General features: G+C 43.5%; 1 pseudogene; it reads left to right on the forward strand.

Moving 5' to 3' along the window:
- Nucleotides 1–9,671: 9,671 nt before the first annotated feature.
- Nucleotides 9,672–10,474, forward strand: LOC110287311 (prohibitin 1 pseudogene; annotated as a pseudogene).
- The last annotated feature ends 218 nt before the right edge of the window (nucleotides 10,475–10,692 follow it).

Consider the following 10,692-nt stretch of genomic DNA (forward strand, 5'->3'; position numbering starts at 1 on the left):
TAGAGTGTTTCAGTCTCAGAGGAAAGAGCTACACACCAGCAATGGCCCAATGGAAACTTGCACTTGGAATCTCAGATCTGTAATCAGCAGGAGACTATTCTGCTTGGATAGGGTCTTTGTGTCTTGGGTAGGCTCACCTGGATGGTTTCTCTGTATTAAGATCAACTTATGTGGGGGCTGGAGAAATGATTGAAGGGTTAAGAGCACTTGCTGTTCTTCCAGAGAACACAGGTTCCATTTCAACACCCACAGAGCAGCTCAAAACAGCCTGGAGTTCCAGTCCAGGGGATCACATGTCCTTTCCTGCCCTCTGTGCATGCATGTGATATACAAACATCCATGCAAACAAACACTTATACACATAAAACAAAAATAAATAATACATTTTTGTAGAAAGATCATCTACTATTGTGCAACAAATTAGAATCATGAAAGTAAAATCCATTGTGATCATGTGAGGCCTTAAGATTTAGCAGGCAGATACAAGGCACTGGGGGAAGAAAACAACCTTAGGATCCATGTTAGACAACTGCTTCTTGTGCCCATTTTATAGATAGGCAGTTCTTTCTAGGGCGAGAAATTATCTAAATGCTGTTTTTACTCCCTTATAATGTAATTGAGAAATTTTAGATGGCTCAATATGTTTTATTACCACTTAGAGAAAATAATACAAACGTGTATGATCTTTTGATGGTGAGTCGATAGCTCATAGAATGAAAATCACCAAGAAAAGATTGAGGCAGTCAGAATTTGTTCTGCACCACCAACCATCCGTGGAAAAATGTACCATACGCAGTATCACAATGTTGGGTTCAGGGTAGAAGCCGAGAAAAACTCACTTCAGATATGGAAGCTTAAAAAACGAAAGCCTTATTGTCTAAGTGCTCATGGAGGCGGCCTGTACAGGATCTGAACTGCATTCCCAAAGGGAGATTGTACAACAGTTTTAAAGGATGAGAACACAAAGCAAGAGGCACTGGGGCAGGGCTGGGTGGGGGGAGGGCGTGCTGCAGTGTTATCCAATGTATCTTGATAGCATTGGGTTGAGCAAGGGAGTACGGGTTGGAGACTGGGCCTTATCTAGGGCATATGGCTTCAAGGGGCTTAACTCATTCTCTTAGACTTTAGGTCCAGAGTTCAGAGTGATAAGAAGACAAAGGAGTGGGTCAGCTGCATGTAGTGGGTTAGGGCATGACAGGCAATTGGTTATATATTTTTGTAACTTATGCATCTTGGTTTAGGTAACGGCAATTTCTATATTCTTTTTTTTTTTTAATATTTTTATTACATATTTTCCTCAATTACATTTCCAATACTATCCCAAAAGTCCCCCATAGCGCCCCCCACTTCCCTACCCACCCATTCCCATTCTTTTGGCCCTGGCATTCCCCTATATTGGGGCATATAAAGTTTGCAAGTCCAATGGGCCTCTCTTTCCATTGATGGCCGACTAGGCCATCTTTCGATACATATGCAGCTAGAGACAAGAGCTCCAGGGTTCTGTTTAGTACATCATGTTGTTCCAACAATAGGGTTGCAGATCCCTTTAGCTCCTTGGGTACTTTCTCTAGCTTCTCCATTGGGAGCCCTGTGATACATCCAATAGCTGACTGTGAACATCCACTCCTGTGTTTGCTAGGCCCCGGCATCGTCTCACAAGAGACAGCTATATTTGGGTCCTTTCAGCAAGATCTTGCTAGTGTATGCAATGGTGTCAGCGTTTAGAAGCTGATTATGGGACGGATCCCTGGATACAGCAGTCTCTAAATGGTCCATCCTTTCATCACAGCTACGAACTTTGTCTCTGTAACTCCTTCCCTGGGTGTTTTGTTCCCAATTCTAAGAAGGTGCACAGTGTCCACACTTTGGTCTTCATTCTTCTTGAGTTTCATGCGTTTATCAAATTGTATCTTATATCTTGGGTATCCTAAGTTTTGGGCTAATATCCACTTATCAATGAATACATATTGTGTGAGTTCTTTTGTGATTGTGTTACTTCACTCAAGATGATGCCCTCCAGGTCCATCCATTTGGTTAGGAATTTCATAAATTCATTCTTTTTAATAGCTGAGTAGTACTCCATTGTGTAAATGTACCATAATTTCTGTATCCATTCCTCTGTTGAGGGACATCTGGGTTCTTTCCAGCTTCTGGCTATTATAAATAGGGCTGCTATGAACATAGTGGAGCATGTGTCCTTTTTACCGGTTGGGACATCTTCTGGATATATGCCCAGGAGAGGTATTGCTGGATCCTCCGGTAGTACTATGTCCAATTTTCTGAGGAACCGCCAGACTGATTTCCAGAGTGGTTGTACAAGCTTGCAATCCCACCAACAATGGAGGAGTGTTCCTCTTTCTCCACATCCTCGCCAGCATCTGCTGTCACCTGAATTTTTGATCTTAGCCATTCTGACTGGTGTGAGGTGGAATCTCAGGGTTGTTTTGATTTGCATTTCCCTGATGATTAAGGATGTTGAACATTTTTTCAGGTGCTTCTCTGCCATTCGGTATTCCTCAGGTGAGAATTCTTTGTTCAGTTCTGAGCCCCATTTTTTAATGGGGTTATTTGACTTTCTGGAGTCCACCTTCTTGAGTTCTTTATATATATTGGATATTAGTCCCTTATCTGATTTAGGATAGGTGAAGATCCTTTCCCAATCTGTTGGTGGTTTTTTTGTCTTATTGATGGTGTCTTTAGCCTTGCAGAAGCTTTGTAGTTTCATGAGGTCCCACTTGTCAATTCTCGATCTTACAGCACAAGCCATTACTGTTCTATTCAGGAATTTTTCCCCTGTGCCCATATCTTCAAGGCTTTTCCCCACTTTCTCCTCTATAAGTTTCAGTGTCTCTGGTTTTATGTGAAGTTCCTTGATCCACTTAGACTTGACCTTAGTACAAGGAGATAGGAATGGATCGATTCGCATTCTTCTACATGTTAACAACCAGTTGTGCCAGCACCATTTGTTGAAAATGCTGTCTTTCTTCCACTGGATGTTTTTAGCTCCCTTGTCGAAGATCAAGTGACCATAGGTGTGTGGGTTCATTTCTGGGTCTTCAATTCTATTCCATTGGTCTATTTGTCTGTCACTATACCAGTACCATGCAGTTTTTATCACAATTGCTCTGTAGTAGAGCTTTAGGTCCGGCATGGTGATTCCACCAGAGGTTCTTTTATCCTTGAGAAGAGTTTTTGCTATCCTAGGTTTTTTGTTATTCCAGATGAATTTGCAGATTGCACTTTCTAATTCGTTGAAGAATTGATTTGGAATTTTGATGGGGATTGCATTGAATCTGTAGATTGCTTTTGGCAAGATAGCCATTTTTACAATGTTGATCCTGCCAATCCATGAGCATGGGAGATCTTTCCATCTTCTGAGATCTTCTATAATTTCTTTCTTCAGAGACTTGAAGTTTTTATTATACAGATCTTTCACTTCCTTAGTTAGAGTCACGCCAAGATATTTTATATTATTTGTGACTATTGAGAAGGGTGTTGTTTCCCTAATTTCTTTCTCAGCCTGTTTATTCTTTGTGTAGAGAAAGGCCATTGATTTGTTTGAGTTAATTTTATATCCAGCTACTTCACCGAAGCTGTTTATCAGGCTTAGGAGTTCTCTGGTGGAATTTTTAGGGTCAATTATATATACTATCATATCATCTGCAAAAAGTGATATTTTGACTTCATCTTTTCCAATTTGTATCCCTTTGATCTCCTTTTGTTGTCGAATTGCTCTGGCTAGGACTTCAAGTACAATGTTGAATAGGTATGGAGAAAGTGGACAGCCTTGTCTAGTCCCTGATTTTAGAGGGATTGCTTCAAGCTTCTCACCATTTACTTTGATGTTGGCTACTGGTTTGCTGTAGATTGCTTTTATCATGTTTAGGTATGGGCCTTGAATTCCTGATCTTTCCAAGACTTTTATCATGAATGGGTGTTGGATCTTGTCAAATGCTTTTTCCGCATCTAACGAGATGACCATGTGGTTTTTGTCTTTGAGCTTGTTTATATACTGGATTACGTTGATGGATTTCCGTATATTGAACCATCCCTGCATCCCTGGGATGAAACCTACTTGGTCAGGATGGATGATTGTTTTGATGTGTTCTTGGATTCGGTTAGCAAGAACTTTATTGAGGATTTTTGCATCAATATTCATAAGGGATATTGGTCTGAAGTTTTCTATCTTTGTTGGGTCTTTTTGTGGTTTAGGTATCAGAGTAATTGTGGCTTCATAGAATGAGTTGGGTAGAGTACCTTCTGTTTCTATTTTGTGGAATAGTTTATGAAGAACTGGGATTAGATCTTCTTTGAAAATCTGATAGAACTCTGCACTAAACCCATCTGGTCCTGGGCTTTTTTTGGTTGGGAGACTATTAATGACTGCTTCTATTTCTTTGGGGGATATAGGGCTGTTTAGATCATTAACCTGATCTTGATTCAACTTTGGTACCTGGTATCTGTCTAGGAACTTCTCCATTTCATCCAGGTTCTCCAGTTTTGTTGAGTATAGCCTTTGGTAGAAGGATCTGATGGTGTTTTGGATGTCTTCAGGATCTGTTGTTATGTCTCCTTTTTCATTTCTGATTTTGTTAATTAGGATGCTTTCCCTGTGCCCTCTAGTGAGTCTGGCTAAGGGTTTATCTATCTTGTTGATTTTCTCAAAGAACCAGCTCCTTGATTGGTTGATTCTTTGAATAGTTTTTCTTGTTTCCACTTGGTTGATTTCACCCCTGAGTTTGATTATTTCCTGCCGTCTACTCCTCTTGGGTGAATTTGCTTCCTTTTGTTCTAGTGCTTTTAGGTGTGTTGTCAAGCTGCTAATGTGTGCTCTCTCTAGTTTCCTTTTGGAGGCACTCAGAGCTATGAGTTTTCCTCTTAGAAATGCTTTCATTGCGTCCCATAAGTTTGGGTATGTTGTGGCTTCATTTTCATTGAACTCTAAAAAGTCCTTAATTTCTTTCTTTATTCCTTCCTTGACCAAGGTATCATTGAGAAGAGTGTTGTTCAGTTTCCACGTGAAGGTTGGCTTTCTATTATTTATTTTGTTATTGAAGATCAGCCTTAGTCCATGGTGATCTGATAGGATGCATGGGACAATTTCTATATTTTTATATCTGTTGAGGCCTGTTTTGTGACCAATTATGTGGTCAATTTTGGAGAAGGTACCATGAGGTGCTGAGAAGAAGGTATATCCTTTTGTTTTAGGATAGAATGTTCTGTAGATATCTGCCAGATCCATTTGATTCATAATTTCTCTTAGTTTCACTGTGTCCCTGTTTAGTTTCTGTTTCCATGATCTGTCCATTGGTGAAAGTGGTGTGTTGAAGTCTCCCACTATTATTGTATGAGGTGCAATGTGTGCTTTGAGATTTACTAAAGTTTCTTTAATGAATGTGGCTGCCTTTGTATTTGGAGCATAGATATTCAGGATTGATAGTTCCTCTTGGAGGATTTTACCTTTGATGAGTATGAAGTGTCCCTCCCTGTCTTTTTTAATGACTTTGGGTTGGAAGTCAATCTTATCGGATATTAGAATGGCTACTCCAGCTTGTTTCTTCATGCCATTTGCTTGGAAAATTGTTTTCCAGCCTTTCATTCTGAGGTAGTGTCTATCCTTTTCTCTGAGATGAGTTTCCTGTAAGCAGCAAAATGTTGGGTCTTGTTTGTGTAGCCAGTTTGTTAGTCTATGTCTTTTTATCGGGGAGTTGAGTCCATTGATATTAAGAGATATTAAGGAAAAGTAATTGTTGTTTCCTGTTATTTTTGATGTTAAAGTTGGCATTTTGTTCTTGTGGCTGTCTTCTTTTAGGTTTGTTGAGGGATTACCTTCTTGTTGTTTCTAGGGCGTGGTTCCTGTCCTTGTATTGGTTTTTTTCTGTTATTATCCTTTGAAGGGCTGGATTCGTGGAGAGATAATGTGTGAATTTGGTTTTGTCGTGGAATACTTTGGTTTCTCCATCTATGTTAATTGAGAGTTTGGCTGGGTATAGTAGCCTGGGCTGGAATTTGTGTTCTTTTAGTGTCTGTATAACATCTGTCCAGGATCTTCTGGCTTTCATAGTCTCTGGTGAAAAGTCTGGTGTAATTCTGATAGGCTTGCCTTTATATGTTACTTGGCCTTTTTCTCTTACTGCTTTTAGTATTCTATCTTTATTTAGAGCATTTGTTGCTCTGATTATTATGTGTCGGGAGGTATTTCTTTTCTGGTCCAGCCTATTTGGAGTTCTGTAGGCTTCTTGTATGTTCATGGGCATCTCTTTCTTTAGATTTGGGAAGTTTTCTTCTATAATTTTGTTGAAGATGTTTGCTGGTCCTTTGAGTTGAAAATCTTCATTCTCATCCACTCCTATTATCCGTAGGTTTGGTCTTCTCATTATGTCCTGTATTTCTTGGATGTTTTGAGTCAGGATCTTTTTGCATTTTACATTTTCCTTGATTGTTGTGCCGATGTTCTCTATGGAATCTTCTGCACCTGAGATTCTCTCTTCCATCTCTTGTATTCTGTTGCTGATGCTCGTATCTATGGTTCCAGATTTCTTTCCTAGGGTTTCTATCTCCAGTGTTGCCTCATTTTGGGTTTTCTTTATTGTGTCTACTTCCCTTTTTAGGTCTAGTATGGTTTTGTTCATTTCCATCATCTGTTTGGATGTGTTTTCCTGTTTTTCTGTAAGGACTTCTACCTGTTTGATTATGTTATCATGTTTTTCTTTAAGGATTTGTAACTCTTTAGCAGTGTTCTCCTGCAATTCTTTAAGGGATTTTTGTGCTTCCTCTTTATTGTCTTCTGCCTTTTTATCAGTGTTCTCCTGCATTTCTTTAAGTGTGTTATTAAAGTCCTTCTTGAAGTCCTCTATCATCATCAGGAGATATGCTTTTAAATCCGTGTCTAGCTTTTCCGGTGTGTTGGGGTGCCCTGGACTGGGCGAAGTGAGGGTGCTGGGTTCTGATGATGGTGAGTGGTCTTGGTTTCTGTTAGTAAGATTATTACGTTTACCTTTCGCCATCTGGTAATCTCTGGGGTTAGTTGTTATCGTTGTCACTATTTAAAGATTGGAGCAGAAGCTGTGTTCCACTCACCAGCAGTCTCTATATCCTGCGGCGGGGGTCGTGGCTAGTTGACGGTACCCCGGTGCTGGTCCAGCCAGAAGAGGCCTGTGGTCCTACTCAGGCCGTTTTTCTGCTTCCCTAACTAATGCAGTCTCTGGTCCCGCGTGCAATTGGATTGGAGCAGAAGCTGTGTTCCACTCTCCAGAAGTCTTAAGATCCTGTGGTGGGTGTTGTAGGTAGCTGGTGAGTATCAGCCGACCCTGCTCCCCAGCTGCCCCGGTGCTTTTCTGACCGGAAGAGGGTTGTGGCCCAATGTAGGCCGGATTTCTCTCTCCCCAACCAGAGCAGTCTCAGGTCCCGCGTGATTGGACTGGAGCAGAAGCTGTGTTCCACTCACCAGCAGTCCCAAAATCCTGCGGCGGGGGTCGTGGGTAGCTGGTGGGTGTCAGGCAACCCTGCGCTCCCGCTACCCTGGCGCTGATCCGGCCGGGTGAGGCCTGTGGCCCTACTCAGGCCGGTTTCTGCTTCCCTAACTAATGCAGTCTCAGGTCCCGCGCAATTGGATTGGAGCAGAAGCTGTGTTCCACTCACCAGCAGTCCCAAAATCCTGCGGCGGGGGTCGTGGGTAGCTGGCGGGTGTCAGGCAACCCTGCGCTCCCGCTACCCCGGCGGTGATCCAGCCGGATGAGGCCTGTGGTCCTACTCAGGCCGGTTTCTGCTTCCCTAACTAATGCAGTCTCAGGTCCCGCGCAATTGGATTGGAGCAGAAGCTGTGCTCCACTCACCAGAAGTCTTAAGATCCTGTGGCGGGTGTTGTGGGTAGCTGGCGAGTGTCAGCAGACCCTGCGCCCCAGCTGCCCAGGTGCTTTTCTGACCGGAAGAGGGTTGTGGCCCAATGTAGGCCGGATTTCTCTCTCCCCAACCAGAGCAGTCTCAGGTCCCGCGTGATTGGACTGGAGCAGAAGCTGTGTTCCACTCACCAGCAGTCCCAAAATCCTGCGGCGGGGGTCGTGGGTAGCTGGCGGGTGTCAGGCAACCCTGCGCTCCCGCTACCCCGGCGCTGATCCGGCCGGGTGAGGCCTGTGGCCCTACTCAGGCCGGTTTCTGCTTCCCTAACTAATGCAGTCTCAGGTCCCGCGCAATTGGATTGGAGCAGAAGCTGTGTTCCACTCACCAGCAGTCCCAAAATCCTGCGGCGGGGGTCGTGGGTAGCTGGCGGGTGTCAGGCAACCCTGCGCTCCCGCTACCCCGGCGCTGATCTGGCCGGGTGAGGCCTGTGGTCCTACTCAGGCCGGTTTCTGCTTCCCTAACTAATGCAGTCTCAGGTCCCGCGCAATTGGATTGGAGCAGAAGCTGTGTTCCACTCACCCGAAGTCTTAAGATCCTGTGGCGGGTGTTGTGGGTAGCTGGCGAGTGTCAGCAGACCCTGCGCCCCAGCTGCCCAGGTGCTTTTCTGACCGGAAGAGGGTTGTCCAATTTCTATATTCTTTACCAATTAACAGACAATTAAAATATTTGGAAAACTGGGATAGGTGTTTATTCCTAGGCCTGGGAACATGAACTATGCCAGTGTGATGAAGATGTTGTCCTTAAGATGGCTATACACAAACAGCTGTCTCTTTACAAATTACCCCTTAAATATCTGGTAACATACAACAGTTTACAACAGAAGCTGTTCAGCAATAGGGAAGTCCCCAGATCTGCTAGGGCCTGGAACTTTGAATTTAGTTTCACCCTATGGTTAAATGGAGCCTTCAAACAAAATGGTATTCCTCAGAATAAGTCTTTTGCTTGTTCCCAAAACATCAGCAGCTACACCGTCTCTAGTAATTATCCAAAAGAAGGTGGGCAAAGGGTGCATCCAAAATGGTTTCTCTTTTATCCTTGGATCTCATGCATAGGCTGTGACTTAGTTACTCTTGGCTCAGTGCTTGCCTATGGAGAATCTTCTCATCATTGACATACTCCCTGTGTGACATTCCTTTCGTCATCCATTTTTACCAAAGTGAAGACACAAAATGGAGTGTCTGGTCCTTTTCCAGCTGCTATGATTAAAGGCTAAAATAACAAAAATATGGGTGTGATAGTAAGAAGTGGGAAAATACTAACAAAGAATACTAATATATAAATGGAGTCAAATATATAAGATGACTGTTACTTAGGAACTTTAAATAGATAGAAAATACCCCTAACAGAGAATCAAAGAATTTAAGAATTGTGGTAGTTTGAATGAAAATGTTGCCCATGAGCTCTTTTGTTTGAATTCTTGGTCCTTAGTTGTTGAAACTGTTTGGATAGGTTTAGGAGGTATGGACTTACAGGAGGAAATACGTCACTGGGGATAAGCTTTGAGGTTTCAAAATTCTCATGCTTCTTGCCTGTTGCCTGCTGTCTCTACACCACCATCATGGTTTCTAAACCTTTGGAACTGTTAGCCCGCATAAACTCTCCCTTCTATAAGTTGCCATGGTCATGATGTTTTAGCACAGCAATACAAAAGTAATTAATATAGGTACTTGTAAGTAAGGTTTTTAGAATTAAAATGTTGTAAGAAGGGGTAATTCATGTGGAGGTCAGAGAGAGAGAGAGAGCAGGTGTGAGTGGAAGCAACAGAAGAAGTCATGGCTGCCAAAGTGTTTGAGTCCATTGGAAAGTTCGGCCTGGTGTTAGCAGTTGCAGGAGGCATGGTGAACTCTGCTTTGTAGAATGTGGATGCTGGACACAGAGCTGTCATCTTTGACCAATTCCATGGCATACAGGTCACTGTGATAGGGGAAGTGACTCACTTCTTCATCCCTTGGGTACCAAAGCCAATTATCTTTGACTGACGCTCTCGACCACAGAATGTGCTGGTTGTCACTGGGAGCAGACTTGCCGATCGTCAACATCACACTGCGTATCCTCTTCTGGCTGGTGGCCAGCCAGCTTCCTCATATCTACACCAACATTGGCGAGGACTATGATGAGCGGGTGTTGCCATCTATCACCACAGAGATCCTCAAGTCGGTGGTGGCTCGATTTGATGCTGGAGAGTTGGTTACCCAGCGAGAACTGGTCTCCAGGCAGGTGAGCGATGACCTCACAGAGCGAGCAGCAACATCCTGGATGGTGTGTCCTCTGACACATCTGACCTTCAGGAAGGAGTTCACAGAGACAGTAGAAGTCAAACAAGTGGCTCAGCAGGAAGCAGAGAGAGCCAGATTTGTGATTGGAAAAGGCTGAGCGCAGCAGAAGGCAGCCATCATCTCTGCTGAGGGTGACTCCAAGGCAGCTGAGCTGATCGCCAACTCTCTGGCCACAGCAGGTGCTGGCCTGATTGGGCTGCGAAAGCTGGAAGCTGCTGAGGACATTGCATACCAGCTCTCCCTCTCTCATCTCCTACCTGCCAGCGGGGCAGTCTGTGCTCCTCCAGCTTCCCCAGTGAGGCCAGCCAGGCCACGGCCTCCATCATTCTGAATTCCTTCTGCCCCCAAACCCAGAAATCACTGTGAAATTTAATCATTGGCTTAAAGTGAAGGAAATAAAGGTAGAGTCACTTCAGATCTCTAATTATCAAATGAAGCTTTTGTTGTTACACTTTTTACCCTCTTTCATATCCAAATTGCCAAGGGCCTAGGCAGACCTCTTTCACCCGAGGTGTGG

Source organism: Mus caroli, unplaced genomic scaffold, assembly GCF_978045245.1.
Source record: "Mus caroli unplaced genomic scaffold, Mus_caroli_1 scaffold_5, whole genome shotgun sequence".
NCBI classification, from domain to species: Eukaryota; Metazoa; Chordata; class Mammalia; order Rodentia; family Muridae; genus Mus; species Mus caroli.